Source organism: Lissotriton vulgaris, chromosome 1_2, assembly GCF_964263255.1.
Source record: "Lissotriton vulgaris chromosome 1_2, aLisVul1.2, whole genome shotgun sequence".
NCBI lineage: Eukaryota > Metazoa > Chordata > Amphibia > Caudata > Salamandridae > Lissotriton > Lissotriton vulgaris.
In genome coordinates, this window is record NC_141686.1 from 323,618,018 (window position 1) to 323,634,148 (window position 16,131).

Genomic DNA, 16,131 nt, shown 5'->3' on the forward strand with positions numbered 1-16,131 from the left:
AGTCAGTCGGTCTAGAGCACTGTCAGTCTGTCTAGAGCACTGTCAGTCTGTCTGTCTAGAGCACTGTCTGTCTAGAGCACTGTCTGTCTGTCTAGAGCACTGTCAGACTAGAGCACTGTCAGTCTGTCTGTCTGTCTAGAGCACTGTCAGTCTGTCTACAGCACTGTCTGTCAGTCTGTCTAGAGCACTGTCTGTCTGTCTAGAGCACTGTCTGTCTGTCTAGAGCACTGTCAGTCTGTCTGTCTAGAGCACTGTCAGTCTGGCTGTCTGTCTAGAGCACTGTCAGTCTGTCTGTCTAGAGCACTGTCAGTCTGTCTAGAGCACTGTCTGTCTGTCTGGAGCACTGTCTGTCTGTCTAGAGCACTGTCTGTCTGTCTGTCTAGAGCACTGTCTGTCTGTCTGTCTAGAGCACTGTCAGCCTGTCTGTCTAGAGCACTGTCAGTCTGTCTAGAGCACTGTCTGTCTGTCTGTCTAGAGCACTGGTTAGATGTACAAGTGAGCCCACTCTTCCGATACTCAAATGCACCCCCAGATATGGGAAGGGGCGCCCTGGAGAGTGGTGGCCCCTTCATGACCTTTGGTCTAGTTTTTGAAAACCTTCTCTCACAAGCCATGCAGCGAGTCTTGGAAATGTTTGCATCCAGATGCATTTAGTTTTACAAATTAAGTAATAAAAAGTGAATCCAAAATGTTGATTCTATGTTACTTTTAGGGTTATTTGTTTCGTTTGAGCCAGAGACAGGTGTCACACCAGAGGCGTGTGTGCGCCCTGAAGGAAGCACCCGTTTTTACCGCTGACAAAGTTGAGAATCTATCTCTTTAAAAAAAAAAAACCTAATGACTTTCAGGATAATAAAAAACAAGTTAATATTAAAAGGTAATCATAGCATGAAGGTTTGTGTCTTGTCTTTTTGTTCAAATCTAACAGCAAGCAAAGGTTGAGAGCAGCCAATGGGATCAGAGAGAGTTTCAAAATTAAAAATACACACACCTCACTTCCTGGCCCGAGCTCCGGAGGCGCCACACATGGAGCCATGTTAAACACGTCGCATCTCTGAGCCTCTGACTGTCCGGCTCCGAGGGTTAGATGTTTCCGAATATAACAGCCCCCTCTCCCCCTCCCCCACACCCCTCCTTCACCCCCAGGGGGCTTTAATAAGCACTGCAGCGTCTGGCATCCCAGACAGGTGGGCACAGGGCACGTGCCACCTGCCCACCGTGGGCAGCTGCCAGGCCTGGCTGCCGTTCGCACCTGCTCCGGCAGGGGGCGCTCCAGCACCAGGCTGTGCTGTGCCCGAACCTGGGGTTCAAGAGTGCCCCTCAATGAGACGTAGGGCACCTCCATGGCTCAGGACCAAAGGTACAACTGCCCAGCCCAGGAGGGGCACGGCCGGGGTACCCCAAAACACGCCCGAGCGTTGCATTCAGTCCACGGCGCCCCCAACCTGTGCAGCAGGCGCTCTAACCCTACAGGCTACCTGCTGTGAACTCAACACTCACACATCTCTCCTGCCCCCAACCTGTGCAACAGGCGCTGTAACCCTACAGGCTGCATACTGCATACCTCAGAGGCGCTCCCCTTCGTCTCTTCTGCCCCCAACCTGTGCAGCAGGCACTCTAACCCCACAGACTACCTGCTGTGAACTCAGCACTCACCCTCTCTTGTCCCCCATACTGTGCAGCAGGCGCTCTAACCCTACAGGCTACCTGCTGTGAACTCAGCACTCACACATCTCTCCTGCCCCCAACCTGTGCAACAGGCGCTGTAACCCTACAGGCTACCTACTGCATACCACAGAGGCGCTCCCCTTCGTCTCTTCTGCCCCCAACCTGTGCAGCAGGCGCTCTAACCCCACAGGCTACCTGCTGTGAACTCAGCACTCACACATCTCTCCTGCCCCCAACCTGTGCAACAGGCGCTGTAACCCTACAGGCTACCTACTGCATACCACAGAGGCGCTCCCCTTCGTCTCTTCTGCCCCCAACCTGTGCAGCAGGCACTCTAACCCCACAGGCTACCTGCTGTGAACTCAGCACTCACCCTCTCTTGTCCCCCACACTGTGCAGCTGGCGCTCTAACCCCACAGGCTACCTGCTGTGAACTCAGCACTCACACATCTCTCCTGCCCCCAAAGTGTGCAACAGGCGCTGTAACCCTACAGGCTGCATACTGCATACCTCAGAGGCGCTCCCCTTCGTCTCTTCTGCCCCCAACCTGTGCAGCAGGTGCTCTAACCCCACAGGCTACCTACTGCACACCTCAGAGGCACCCCCCTTGTCTCTCCTGCCCTTGTGGACAATGAGGGAACATTAAGGAGGACAAAGGCGAGTGAGAGCGGAGCCCTGGAGCCGGGGGGGGCTCCTCCCCCCTCTCCTTCCTGGTATGCAAGGTGTGTCCCCCGCCCTCCGCCCCCTCACATGATACCACTCCCGCCCCCGCAGGCTGTGCGCCCCCCCCTCTCCCTGTCTGGGGGGGGGGGGGGGGCACCGCTCCCCCCTCCCTCCGGATGCACAGATTTCCACGTCTAACATGATTTCTTTTTTCGCCCTAGCGCTTGGGTTTGGCAAACTTTGGCTTCTCCCAGCTGTGTACAAGGCGGGCTGTGATTGGCTGGTCCGGCCCCGGTTCATGGCGGCCTCCTAGTGGCTGCCTGCCCGCGGTGACATCATCCAGGGTGAGGTGACCCCCCCCCCTCCCGGCCCGGCCCCTCCCTGCCTTTTTTTTCCTGTCTCATCTCAGCCTCTTCCCTCCTCCTCTCCCACCTCGGGTCCAACTTCCATTTTAGGAGCTAGAGCTCGAGGAGAGGCGCTGCCCGCCCCCCCCCCTGAGGGTCCAGAGGCGCCCCCACCCTGACCCCGGCCCCCCCTGGGACCCCCGGTGTTTGGAGCTGCTCCGCCTTTTGTCCTGCTGCAGCCGCTGGATTGTTGGGGTTTTTGCTTCTTTTTTCTGGATTCCGAAGGCACCGGGAAGAGTTTGGGTTTATTTTCTGTTTTTCTGCACATTCTGGGCTTTTGCCGCGACTTGGATTGGAACAAAACCCCCGGAAGGGCCGGAGGAGGCGCGGGGTGCGGCCGAGGAGGTGAGTCCCCCATACCTTGCGACATGTCTGTCTGTCCTTCTCCTTTGGGACGTTTCATACTTTAAAGGTTGTACCTGTGCGGGAGGGGCGCCCCGAGGCGTGGCCGCGCTCCCTGGAAGTGTCTGAAACTTTCGGGGCGTCCTTGGGTGTTTATGGGAAGTTTTGCGGTTCTTTTCCCCGCACGGGCGGGTGGTGTCTTTTTGTACTTTGTGTGTTTGTCAGTTCAGAAGTTGTCGTTGCTTCCAGGAGTTTGTGGCCTGTTTTCAGGTGTGAGCTTTCCCCCCCCCCCCCCCCCCCCCCTCCCAGGTGAGGGCGGGGTGTGAACCGCGGCGGCGGCGGCTCCCTGGGCGGGGTGGGACCGGAGGCTTTCGCAATACCACCCCGTCCACCCACACACACCCGTTGTATAGCTGTGTATGTGACCCCACCCCCCCCCCCCCCAGGTGCTGGGGGTCTCCTCTCCTCCAAGCCTATATATATATATATATATATATATATATATATATATATATATATATATATATATATATATATATATATATTTTAAACGTTTTATATAGCGCTGGCTAGACCCAGAGGTATCTGAGCGCTTTACATGAGAAGAGAATCTAACGCAAACCTGACATACAAGGAGATGAAAGATGATGAAAACATGCGAAATATACAAACCAAGTAGATCAAGAGGGGCACGAGCTATAGGATATACCCCCCCCCCCTGCCAGCTGTTCCCCTTCAGCAGCTTCGGGTCTGCGCGTTATTCCAGGGTGCCCCCCCCCCCCCTTAAGTCCACCTAGTCTTACAATTAAAGCAGCGCTCCTTTAATTGCACCAGGGATGGATGTGACCCGGGCAGGGGGGAGGGGGGGGGGGGGCAATGGCCGTTGATTGTTTGGGGTACAATGTTGGTGTCTGGGGCTGTTGATGCCTCATTAACCCCCCCCCCCCCCGAGCTGAGATGTCTCCTGTGTTGACCCCCAAGGGCCGCACAGCGCCCTGAGGCCGCAGGGAGGCGCTTCAGGGCGGACCCTGTAGCGCTGCGCTCTGCTCCTTTGTAATAAACCCTGGGACTTTAAGCACAAGAACAAGTCGCTGATTGAAGCGGTGAATGGAAGCTGCGCCCCCCCCCCTGTCCCTTTGAACCTCAAGGGTCGTATATTGTGTTTTGAGGCTGAGAGGAACCCTGGGGGTGGCGGCGACCCTACAGGGTGTGTTAGGGGGGGGGGTCGATGCCACTGCAGGGTGGAGGGGGCAGCTTCCATGGGGGGGGGGGGGCGTGCAGGTCAGACTGTGAGTAATGGGGTGAGATGTACGTGGGAGACACCCGGCCTGCGGAGGGGAGGGGGGGGGGGCACCGGAAGTCTCAGGTGTCTGCCCCCGTCTCCATGCAAACCTGGAAGTGATGGGGAGACTAAGGGATACTGGGGGGCTTCGAGGCTCCTGCCAGGGGGCGAGGGGCGGGGTCACTGCGGCGAGTGGTGTTGCAAACTATGCCCCCCCCCCTTACAGTCCTGTCTGCGCGTTCCAGCCCCCCCCGCCGGCCTGTGTGTTTAGGGGGAGGTGGTGACGTCATCAAGGCTGCGACGGTGGCTGCGGCCTGAGGCCCCCTCTAGGCGCTGTGGGGGCAGCGGGGGTCCTTTGACACTGGTCAGTGGACGCCGTTGCATTGCATCCTTCATTTCACCATCGGCTGATGACGTCAGGGGGAGCTTTACCTTTCTTTCTTTGACTTCACAGTGAGAGGGTTTGTGTGACGGTCTTGCTGCTGCTGTGAGGGGTCTTGTTCTCTGGCACATAATGTAAATGAACTGTGCATGTGAGTCGCGCCAGGTACTCGTGAGGAATTGAGCGCGTTATAAGTCTCATATAACATAACGGATATGAAAAGCACACACAAAGCACATATTTGGGTAATTCTGAAGTGCGGTGGAAACACATATTTGAATAGGACCAAAATAAATCAACATCCTATGTGATGACATTTCCATGCATTGTCGTTTGTGCGCTGTGTACTTTTATCAGTAAAGCTGTCTGGGGGTGCAAAGATAGCGGGCAGTTCAATTGAAGACGTGCTGTCTGTCATAGCAGTGCACTCACTACCCCACCACGCATACCCCACACTGCACCACTCCACTCCGCATCACCCCACACTGCTCCACCCCACTCTGCGTCACTGCACTCCACTCTGTGTCACTGCACTCCACGCTGCTCCACTCCACTTCACTCCACTCCACTTCACTCCTCACAGTACTCTAATCTTCTCTGCACTCTACGACCCTCTAATCTACATCGTTGCACTCCAAGTCACTTCACTCTGCACCATTGGATTCTGACATTCACCGCTGTACTCTACACCAATCCACCATTCCCCACTCTACATCACTCTAATCTACTGTGCACCACTGCACTCTCTGCCTCTCTACTGTGCACCACTGCACTCTCTGCCTCTCTACTGTGCACCACTGCACTCTCTGCCTCTCTACTGTGCACCACTGCACTCTCTGCCTCTCTACTGTGCACCACTGCACTCTCTGCCTCTCTACTGTGCACCACTGCACTCTCTGCCTCTCTACTGTGCACCACTGCACTCTATGCCTCGCGGCTGTGCACCACTGCACTCTCTCTCTCTCTCCACTGTGCACCACTGCACTCTATGCCTCTCTGCTGTGCACCACTGCACTCTCTGCCTCTCTACTGTGCACCACTGCACTCTATGCCTCGCGGCTGTGCACCACTGCACTCTATGCCTCGCGGCTGTGCACCACTGCACTCTCTCTCTCTCTCCACTGTGCACCACTGCACTCTATGCCTCTCTGCTGTGCACCACTGCACTCTCTGCCTCTCTACTGTGCACCACTGCACTCTATGCCTCGCGGCTGTGCACCACTGCACTCTCTCTCTCCACTGTGCACCACTGCACTCTATGCCTCGCTGCTGTGTACCACTGCACTCTCTGCCTCTCTACTGTGCACCACTGCACTGTCTGTCTCTCCACTGTGCACCACTGCACTCTATGCCTCGCTGCTGTGCACCACTGCACTCTAAGCCTCTACTGTCCACCACTGCACTCTGTCTCTCCACTGTGCACAACTGCACTCTATGCCTCTGCTATGCACCACCGCCCTCTTCATCACTGTAATGTGAACCACTCTTCATGACGGCGCTCTGCGCCACTCGGCATCACTGTACCCCAATGCACTTTGCCACTACATTCTACGCCACTCTACACATCTGTACCCTCCCCGCTCCACTCTGGAATGATCTACAATGCGTCACTGCACTCTACTCCACTCTTCACCATACACTATAAGATGCTACAATCACTCTGCGCCAATGAACTCAACGCCACTTTACCCAAAGCCAATGCACTCTACGCCAATCTATTCTGCGCCACTGTGCTTTACGCCTCTTCAATCTAGTGACTCCTCTGACACTCTGCTCCACTTTACGACACTACTCCACTGTACGATGTTCTACGTCACTTGATGCCACTTTACTCTATTCTAGACACTACTCCACTCTTCCCCCTCTGTGCTATGACACGGTCACTCTACTCTGCTGTGCACCACACTGTGCCACTCTGCTGTGCACCACTCCATGCCACTATGCCACTCTATTCCTTTCCACTCCGCCTCCACAACACTCTACTCCACGCCACCCAACTCCACGCCACTCCATAACACTCTGCGACAATCAATCAATCAGGAAATTTGTATAGCGCGCTACTCACCCGAAGGGTCTCAAGGTGCTGGGGGAGAGGGGTACGTCACTGCTCGAAAAGCCAGGTCTTCAGTTGCTTCCTGAAGGAGAGGTGGTCTTGGGTCTGACGGAGGTGGATGGGGAGGGAGTTCCAGGTCTTGGCCGCCAGGTAGGAGAAGGATCTTCCTCCCATGGTGGCTCTTCGGATGCGTGGCAAGGCGGGGAGGGCGTGGCTGGCTGATTGTAGCTGGCGGGTGGGAGTGTAGAAGGTCAGGCGGTTGTTGAGGTACCTGGGGCCCAGGTCGTGGAGGGCCTTGTGGGTGAGGAGTCGGAACGTGATCCTCTTGTTGACCGGGAGCCAGTGCAGGTCTCTCAGGTGTCCGGAGATGTGGCTGTGTCGGAGGATGCCCAGGATGAGTCGGGCGGAGGCGTTCTGGATGCGTTGGAGTCTTTTCTGTAGTTTGGCTGTGGTTCCGGGGTAGAGGGTGTTTCCGTAGCCCAGTGGTTAGCCCAAGATGCTGGTTATTGTTGGAAGTAACCTGTGCAGGTTTCCCAGAAGACTGATGGAGGGGTGGGTGAGCTAGATTGGTTGTTCGTTTCTATGAGTGGCGTGGCCCAGGAGGGGTTCTGTGATCTACCAGGTGTGAAGGTACTTGGTCTTTCTCTCCATCTCCCCACGAGCGGTTTCGTAGCAAGAAGTCTGCAGGGAGCCTCTACCTCGGGGGTCTCCAACCCGTAGCTCATGAGCTACTGTAGCTCTCCAGCTACCTGTCTGCAGCCCAGGACATTAAATTAGAAAACTTTTGCTTGGTTAAATTATTATACATTTAAAAAAAAATGATTCAACACTAATATTAGTGTCCGTCCAATGCGTTTCATTGAACATAAGTAGCTCTCAGTACAGAAATGGTTGGAGACCCCTGCTCTACCTAAGCCCAGGCTGCCATGTGCTGGGTTCTATGTTCCCTGTGTGACCAGGTCAACTGTCTTGCATCTGCTTGTGGCCACAGCACCGTGAGGAGCTGCCGATGGGCCACGGGGAGCTGCCGGCGGGCCACGGGGAGCTGCCGGCGGGCCACGAGGAGCTGCCGATGGGCCACGAGGAGCACATGTCTTCCCCAGAGACTGGATCCTGCTGATATCCCGCCATCTGGTAGGAGCTCCGTCACCGGTGAGGTTCTCCTTGATCACCCCACCAGTGGATCTTTCATCAGTTTGAGCGGTTGTGTGGTTCTCAGTGGAAGATCTGGGCATGGACTTCCCAGGCTCAGCAATCCTAAGCATGCAGTACTTTTCTTCTTCGTGGAAGCAGTAATGCGCCAAACCAGGTTTGGCTTCATTCTTCATTTCCGAGATGGTTGTTGTCCGTCTTCCTTCCGGACTGTTTTGTCTGCGTTTTCCATTTACTTGCATTCTGTTCATATCCGTTTTTAATTTGGCCCCTCCCTCCTTTTGCTTCAAGCTAGCACCGGGACACTCGCGGAGTAGCTCTTACTCGATAAGTCCAATGATTGAGTAATTGTAGTCTGGTGGTTTCTGACCACAGAACTTAGAATCTGATTTCTTTTGGAATTTGTCAAATCCTTCCTGGCATCTCCTGGAGGAAGATCCTTGGGCACAGCTTGGTGAAAATTCATATTCCAAGTAAATTGAATGGGCTGCAGCGGTGAGGGATGCGAAGGGGCTGTTGGGGAAAGCGCTTCTTGGACAGTGCAGAGTTCGCATATGGCGAGATGCGAATGTCTACTACGTAACTAACTCCGTGTTGCATTCACAGGAGCTTCGAAGAGAACTTTGGCATCGTTGTATCTGATTCTTCAGATAAGCAGTAGAAGGTCCCATCGGGACCGAGCAATCTCTGACTTCCCAGTTTTGAATCCATTTATATTTCTGCTCCAAGTGCCCGGTACCCCTTGGAAATGAGAGGATGGATGGAACGGTTTGGACTGCTCTTAAGAGATGCTGTATCTGGAAGGATTGAAACCATGGAAGCGTGTAGACGAGGCTACTGACCGACCATAGCTGCCTCTAATCCCAGCTGCAGAGCCAGGGTCTCTGATGATGTGCATCATGGGCTGACGTCTTGTACATCCAAGACATGGTCTACGCAGAGGTATCGGTCCGAGATTTCTATGATCTCCGCAGAGATATCACATGGAGATTTCAATCTGAGTTTCATATGGTCTACGCAGAGATATCGGTCTGAGATTCAGATGGTCTACGCAGAGATATTGGTCTGAGATTCAGATGGTCTACGCAGAGATATTGGTCTGAGATTCAGATGGTCTACGCAGAGATATTGGTCTGAGATTCAGATGGTCTACGCAGAGATATCGGTCTGAGATTCCTATGGTCTACGCAGAGATATCGGTCCGAGATTCGGACGGCATACGTAGAGATATCATACTTGGGTATCGATCTGAGATTCATATGGTGTATGTGGAGATATTGGTCTGGGGTTTATATGGTGTACATAAGATGTCTAACTGAGATTCATATCGTGTTCCCAGAGATAATGCTCTAATTTTCATTGAGAAAGAATGTTTTTGCTTTTTTGAGCATTGCTAAGCTTTTGACTTTGTTGGCTTTTCCCTTTGCTTACCAATTCTCAAAACCCTTGTTTTGAAGCGGACACCTCCAGGAACTGCTGAGCAGGGAAGGGATTGCTGTGAAGTGTCTTGTGAAGACACGCGCCACTCAGCCTGACGCAGTCCTACAAAGAGGTGTATTGTGTGTGTGCCCCACCATTGCATACTGGAAGCAGTCATGCCTGAAGCATGTGGCCTCATCCCACCTTTACCATCTCCTAAACCGCTACCTGTCGGACTTTCTCCTCCTAGTAGAAGTACTCACCATGGTAGTCTTTTGGTCCACGTTCCTGGCATTTGTACATCTGAGTTAATTTATTTAAAAAAATATTTGTTTAAAAAAAAAAAAATCTTTTTTCTTTTTTTCTTCTTACAACATATAATCGTCAGCGGTTTGTCGATATAGGGTAGCAGCCCAGACTGGCTATGTTACTGGTAGTACAGTTTACACAAAATATATGCTTGGCTGTCCCCCTATCCACTGTCCCCGTGAGAGGAAAAGGGGTGTGTGAAAGGGGGAAAGAATAGGAAATTAAGATGGAGAGAAAAGGGGATAGCATACAGAAGATTACTATCTTCTCGTTCGTGTCTTGATCTAGTGGGTGTGTGGCTTTGAGCCAATTGTTTACGTTTTGTTGGTACTGTTCATGGCGGTTCGTATGGGTCTAGTAGCTTGTCCAAGGACGCCCACATGCCCCTGTGGGGTTGTCTCCATGGTGTGTTTCGCAAAGCAGTGTTGTCGGCTCCTCCTAAGGTAAGTCTCTCTAGGAGCTGCGCGAACCAACCAGTGACTCCTTCGAGTCGCTTCTACCCAAGGTGGCCCCCAGCTACCCACAATGGTCACCAGCTCTGCTGCTATGCACCGGCCACTCAATACTGCCACCTCGTTGAGTTGAGACTGCTGCTTCTGTATACTGCAAGTCACTGGAACCATGCAAAGGATCTACAGTGGAGAACTAGAGGCCGTTGGGCCTCCAGGGTGAGCTGGCCTCCAAACAAAACCTTTTTCACACCAACAAGGTGGTGGAAGATCCGATGTCTGTCTTGATGAATGCCATGGACTCGGTTTTATTTATTTTTCTTATTTTTATTTTTAGAGTTTTCTCTAGCGCGGACCAGACCCAGGGAAGGGTATTGGAGTGCTTTGCAATGAGGACACAATACAAATAAATGAATTTGCAAAAAGTATACATAAGCATTATGTATAAGCATACATAAGATCAACATATTTTACAAAGTTCGGAGGGTCACAGGTGTGAGTATTTCTGAGCAACCGGTCAAGAGCAGCGAAGTTATCTTTCGAGCGATAGACGGAGCACGTTTAGGGTGTAGACCTGGAATGGTCCATGTGATAGTTTATGGGAGGAATTTGCACATAAGGAATGATTTTGCTTCCTTTTTTTAACAGCGGAACAGAGGAGATTTTTCTGATGTTGGGAGGAAGAGCGTTCCATATTCTTGGTGCTGCTCCGGAGAATGCTCTGTCGGAGGAGGTTTTTTTCTTTCTGAAGCGTGAGGCTTTCAGGAGTAGATTGTCAGCACTCCTTGAATGTCTGATTCCTCCAGATAAGTTGAGCTGCTAGGCCGAAACATGTTTGTTGGGCCAGGGTCCCAATTCCCTTTAATCTGTTGTTCACAGAGCCTGAGCAAGTAGTATGTGCCTACTTTACCACCGGGCGTAGGCTCACTCTCCGTCAGACCGTGGGGATGTCTTATGTTGACGCATGGCATCCCGGCAAACCTTTGTGTGTGTGTGTCTAGGAGTAGGCTGGGAAATAATGTGGCAATTTTATATAAAACCAGGCAGAACTTTATCGAAGACGTGAATTCCCTTAGCCCTAGACGTTCAGCTGATGAACCAATTCTGGCGGGTCCCGGTCTCCGAAGGCGTTAATGCACAACAACTGTGACAAATGTCTTTTTAAGTTAATTTCTGTTTGTCACTGAACAGTGATCTTTTTGAGACAAAAGAGAGCAAAAGAAAGGGTGTATATGAAAGAGTATTCGGATTTATTATTTGTTACAAGGGTACATGATAGAATAGAGACCGAAACATCGACGATTGCTTTTTCTACCGGATAATAAATTAGATTGTAAATAGGTTATTCTACTAAGAGATACAATCATTTTGATTTATGCTGTGTCGCACATTACCACTATATTCAGAATTTTCGTGATTGAAGGTCTCCCAAGATATGATTTTTTTATGTCCTGAGGATGGTCTCGGAAACGCAAGAATAGAGGCTGAAACGTCGACGATTGCTTTTTCTACCGGAAAATAAATTAGATTGTAAATAGGTAGAAAAGCTTCTGCAATTGTTGTATAGAGAATTTTTGTAGATCAATTCATTTGTATGTTCTCTTACAACGTTGTATATCTATCATGTACCCTTGTAACAAATATTAAATCCGAATACTCTTTCATATACACCTTTTCTTTTGCTCTCTTTTGTCTCAAAAAGATCACTGTTCAGTGACAAACAGAAATTAACTTAAAAAGACATTTGTCACAGTTGTTGTGCATTAACGGCATCAAATATATCAGGTCGTACAATTGTAGATATTTAAAATAATATTTGAAACATTAAGACAATTAAAACCCTTGAAGGTTCAATTACCATAACATATCTATTGCCCAAACCCTCAAGGGTATATTGGGTTGCTCACTTTTATGTACCGGACTCCGAAGGCAGCAGTTCTAATGCGCCGTCCTCATCGGACCGAAGCGCTCGACGGCGGGAATTTAGAAGTAAATGGCGGTCGACTGGTTGTCCATTAGGAATGAGGCTGAATCTAAGGCCGGGAACGTCTGTAGTGCAGCACAAACCCCCCCCCTGTGGCTTTGTCCCGTGTCTCAAACGGGACTTTGGTGCCAGTTTTACCTCCAGCCTGTGAGGGGCAGGGGGTTCGTTTTTTTTTTGCCATAAGATTGAGCCCAAAATGGAGGCCTCCTTAAGGGCTTGGTTAAATGCAGTGGCAGCTCCTCTACAATGGCGGAGGAGCGTCGCCCCACTGCCTGGCGCAGAGCCAGCAAACGGAAAATAAAACTAATGCTTTAGCATGGTTCTATTCTTCATTTGCCGGCTCTGAGCCAGCTTGGGGGGGGCGGGCATTGGAGGGGGAGCAGGAGTGCTTGTGCACTCAAGAGCTCATATGTATTTGGCCGTCATCTCAGGCCGACCAAAACACACATGCGCACTCTGGTATCTCTGCTGGGCTGGAGAAACCCCACAGAATCCATGACCCGAGAGGGCGTCTTTCCTGCCGGTGCTGCTCTGCAGCGCAGGGTTTGGCTAGGAGTCTGCCCCAGGGGCTGCTGGGACCCAGGAAGAGGCCAGCAGGAGCAACGCGGGAGGCGGCCGGCGGCGTCTGGTACGTTTTTTAATTTTTATTTATTAACATGTCCACGTCCCTACCACCCTTTGTAATGGTAGCCGCCGCTGGTTACATGTGCTTCATTCTGCTTTCCTCTGCCAGTGCCTGAACCCACTTTGACCTCTGCCTGTGTTTCTGTACAAGATGAGACCTGTCCCTTTCAAAGTTCTTTTGGGAAGGTGTGGTTGTTTCCTCTTGGTGGCCATGCCCCGAGCCGTGGGCGACACTGGAGGTAGTCTGTGGCTATAATCCAAATAAAGGGGGATGCAGACCCCCATGCTTGGGTAGAATTGGCAAAGTCAAGAGTTCTGAGTTTAATGTACTAAGACTTGGCGTTGACACACTAGAATCTGTCACATGGTGCGGAGCCAGCCGGAGCAGACAGCTATACTTGGAAATAATCCCTTGTGCCGTTCACTGGAAGCGGAAGGATACCTCCAAACGGCCAACCGCATTAAGTGAAAGGTGGATACCGAGTGCTCAGCCAGGGTGAGGTGAGATGGAGGGGGCCAGTGGCATGGACTTCCACCTGCAGATGCCGCTGAATCAGGCCTGGACACGTTCAATCTTCAGTGTGATGAGCTGGAGATCAACAAAGTGGATGTGACCAGGCAATCTGAAGGAATCCTTGCAGAAAACACGGCGAGGCAGGAGTGCAAGCCGAAAACCTTCATAGAGACCACAAGCAGTCGTTTTAAAGATCATGAGAAGCATACCTTTGCTGGGGACAACCCACATCATCTGGAAGAAGAGCTGGTTGCTTGAATTAGGTGGTGAATCCAGTGCAGATTTGTAGTTCATTGCAACGGATGGCGGCGTCCTGATGGAGGCCCATTAGTTAAGACTGGGTCGAAACGTGGTCAACCTATCTTCGGTAGTAGTGTGGTTAACTTATATTGGGAACCCTTGACTGATCTGTGAGGCTACCATTTAAATATAAACGGAAGGAAGAATTTGTGATCTTATGTGAACCTGTAAATATTTGCACTATGATGAGAACTGCTCTGTCTGCACTTGAACTATTTACCTACAACAATTTATATGGATACAATATGCATCTGCTGTAAAGAGTGGCCCTGTGTTCATTTGTTTGTTTATTCATGTGGTTTGCATAAACTTTAAACTAAAGGTTGAAGGACTGACTTGCTCGGGCACAATCTTTGGATGTTCGCCTTATAGTGAGTCCCTGGGTCGCGTGTAGCGCTTGCTTCTAGTTCACTGTGGTCCCATTGGGACTCCAGCGGAGCACCAGTGTTCCTTTGCTTAAGTTGAATTGGCAAAACCAATAGGTCTGGGTTTAATGTGCTGCAGCGTTGACGCCTTCTAATGGAACACATACTAGGGAGCCTGCGAGCGCTGTGTAAGCGGAAGGATACCCTCAAACAGCCAATAGCATTGAGTGAAAGATGGCTATTCGCTACCCTGAGTCTTAACGTTGAGAACGTTTTAACCTATTGGCTGATAGAGATTGGTTGAAGACGGCCAATGGTAAAGAGGCGGACCCAAAGCCACCCTAATCCAAGAGGTCTGTTCGACAGCAGCGCTGTCAAACCCAGACCGAAGGGATAGGAAGTGGCTTGTAAAAGCCAGGAACCTTGTTGAGTCAGTGGGCACCTTGTCTTGCGCCATTTGGTTTTGGTGCCTACATATGCCAAGAGCAGGCGCTTGTGAAAGCCCAGCAGCCTCCCTCCATTTTGTGTTTCTCCATAGCTGGCCTGTGCCCCTCCCCTTCCCCCCCATTTGCAGCTGCCCCCCATGTCCTCGCACACCTGTTCCTTCACTTATTCAGGGTCCCTTGCATCTCTGCCCTGGGTTCAGTGGGTGCTGACACGCCATGTGTGCCTTGGGGGCCATGGATGGTTATTTTGGTGGGTGACCCTGGGGAGGTGAGGCGACACGTGTCGGTCGAAGGTGGCAGCTGTGGGCCTTCAGACGGGCAGGGACAGGTTTCTGACCCCTGACCATAGGGCGGTGGGTCTGTTTGTATACAGGCTGAGAGTGGTCAGATCTGGCCGTGTGCACAGCAGACAGACGTATGTTGTTGGCAGGGTGTGCATGGAATGCATACAGTATGGCGGTTCTAGACGTGTCTGTACATCTGTGCCCAGGGGATCAGGGCTCGAGTCGGGGTACCACGCGGGTGGACGGTGCCCCCCCCCCACTTATTTGACCGGGGGATCGATAACCAACTCCTGCCAGAGGCTAATGTGCGTGTGACACCCCCTTTGATCTGTAACATGCAATACACATGAAGGGTCTCGGCTGTCTGTCACGCGCTGGCCTCTCTGACGCAATCTCATCTCGGGGGTGAGCGAGGGAAGGCAATGAGTGATGGGGCAAGCCACCTTTCTGATGGTGCAAGCCACCTTTGGTGGCGTCACGTCCGGTCGTGACCTCGGCGCCCCCCACTTCTCTTTTTCAGGACTTGTGGCCTGCAGGAGATGCATGCGGGGTGAGTCTGTCCATGGCCCTGCGTCTCCAGCCTGGGACCTTTGATCAGCGTAAGGTGTCTGTCTGTCTGTCTGTCTGTCTTTGCACTATATACCATGTACATTGATTCTATGGGCATGCCTTTCTGTCTCTGGTCTCTCTACTCGGGACAGCTGTGGGACAAGCTACCTTAAAGCCCGAAAGAGAGTTCCATCTACACTCCCTTAGTAAAGAGCCCCCCCCCTTCCAGAGGAGGGCCGAGCGCCTGGATACGACAGGTGTTAAAGATCAGCTGCCTCTGTCCGTTTTCGGTTGTTTGCTTAAACCAGACCAGGCCGCGGCCGGCAGCATCCCTCTGCCCCCCTCAGCCCGTGTGTCTGTTCGGGATTAAAGGCCCTCCGGTTTCTTGAAAGGTTTCAGGCGGGTGGGGTGGTCTCGGGGGGCCGCCCTAGCGCCGCGAGGCTCGGATCTCCATACAGGGACGGGTCGCGGTGGGTGGCTTTTCTTTGGGGGGGGGGGGGGGGGGGGCGGGGTAATATTGGACCGGTGTGACGAGTGCAAAGCTTTGCTGATCTGAACGTCTGCTCACCTCCAGACTTCTGTGAAACGGAGCCCTCCCGTGGTTTCTGTCCCCCCCCACCTGTCCTGCCCCCTCGCTGTTGCCACCCTTGGTGTAGCGCTGCGAAGCATCTCGTTTACAGACCCCTTCAACTGTTCTCTCGCTGCTTCTTGTACCAAAACTACATTCCCCTTCCGCTGGATGCGGCGCAGCGGCCTGTGGCCCTGTCCTCTCCCTCCATTGCTCTGCTGGCTTGTTCTTCATAATCTGCCCTCAGCTCGCAGTCTCCAACACAAGGCCCGCCCTCGTCAGCCAGGGGCCCGGGGCCCTCTTCACTCTGAGGGCCTGTGTTTTACTTCTGCACCCACCTGAGGGGGGGGGTCGTGTGTTTTTTAGACATTGGG

General features: G+C 52.3%; 1 protein-coding gene across 12 annotated transcripts in view; it reads left to right on the forward strand.

The window, feature by feature from the left end:
- Nucleotides 1-2,704: 2,704 nt before the first annotated feature.
- Nucleotides 2,705-16,131, forward strand: part of CTNND1 (catenin delta 1) — a 246,753-nt gene continuing 233,326 nt past the window's right edge. For 7 of the 12 annotated variants that reach the window (XM_086953384.1, XM_086953388.1, XM_086953391.1 and 4 more), the window contains exon 1: nucleotides 2,764-3,080. The gene's annotated coding sequence lies outside the window, so the exon portion shown is untranslated. Of the gene's footprint in view, nucleotides 3,081-16,131 lie in introns of all 12 variants that reach the window. The other 5 variants (XM_086953393.1, XM_086953387.1, XM_086953394.1 and 2 more) reach the window with 5 other exon arrangements.